Below are 1,594 nucleotides of genomic sequence, written 5' to 3' on the forward strand. Positions count from 1 at the left end.
TGAATTTCCTCATGCACTATGTGACACTGTTCATCAGTCAGCATCTTACCAAAGGTCATGGCAGACCATCTGGGCCTGCAGTAGAGCCTTCACCAGAGATCTTTACTTCGTGGATTACTCTCAGAGAAACTCTGGAGGCTTCATCAAAGACTGGAGTACATATTAGTGATGCTATCGTCCTGTGGATTTTCATGTCCTAGAAATCAAGCTAAATTGGAACTCTTCCCTCTTACTTGGAAGAGCATTTATGGCTACAGTAGAGCCATATGTGACATGAACACCAACAGGATGTGCTTGACTATGATAGATCCAGAGATCCACTACGACCCTGTCAAGCTTGGCAAACCACCAGCCAAATCAGTGGTAAAGGAAGATGATACTGGTATCATCGCAGTTTGTCATTGTGAAGTCGAGTACGAGACAGAGTACTCGGATCGATCGACAGTTACTTTAACGTCATCGATCGACACTTACAAGCAGTCAGAGGAGATCGACAACAACTATGGATCATCGATCGACAGAGACCCACCAGATGATAAACTCGATCTACCAGATCATTGCTACCCGAATTTCGCCATCCCACCCAACCGAAAGGAAGATGATTACTCAGTAAGGAGTTGGGCGGATAGCGGATTTCATGAGAGTTTTGCAGTAGACATAGCCACCTCTTCCCACAGTGGAGACCTAGTGAGAAACATTGATGCAGACTATTGGGAAGAGAGAGCTTGGAAAATTACTTGGAGAATGACAGATTTGCAATTCGATTCCCACAATCGATCGACATCAACCGCCCACCATCGATCGATTATCTACTTCATCCAGCAAAACGACATCGTCCATCGATCGACATTGCCAGTATAATATCGATCGATATTAACCCAGACGACTTAAAGGACAAAATCGGATTTTCACCGATTAGGGCAACACATGGGTATAAAAGGTTGACAACTCAAGCCACGAAAAATTCAAAACTTTTCACCTTCTACCCAGCAGCTTCCAGCATTCAGAGATTCATCAATGGAAGACTGCAACAACATGTTCACAATCGATCCAACCGTGCAGCTAGACGTGCACCATCGATCGCCACCACCACACACCCATCGATCGACACTTCAACAGAGCTCAACCGAGATCTCATGAACCTTACGATATCAGGAACGTTTCACTAACACCTGATGAATTTGGAATTTTCAGGGACACAGATGGCTATGCAAGAGCTATGGATGGAAGAGTTCTGCACATAACAGAGAAGACATAGCAGACATCCTCCAAGTTGCTAATGGACCAGAGAAACCTGTTCACACAGCAACGTAGCCATCCAGACATCCTAAATCACGTCCAGGACAACCACAACACCAACACAAGGGAGGATACAGTTCCTCAACACTTCGGTCAACCTCGACGAACACCATCGATCGACATCGTTTCAACACCATCGATCGACGGCGGATATCCCGGATCGATCGACAGACCAAGAGTCAGATCGCCCGACAGACGATTGGAGTTTGGACGACGTGCCTTCAATACTGATGGATCAAGGAGATTCAAGTGGGAGGCTAAGGATGAATATGGTGTCTACAGAGATGAGTTTGGC

The sequence above is a fragment of the Raphanus sativus genome, chromosome 2, assembly GCF_000801105.2.
Source record: "Raphanus sativus cultivar WK10039 chromosome 2, ASM80110v3, whole genome shotgun sequence".
In the NCBI taxonomy this organism is placed as follows: Eukaryota; Viridiplantae; Streptophyta; class Magnoliopsida; order Brassicales; family Brassicaceae; genus Raphanus; species Raphanus sativus.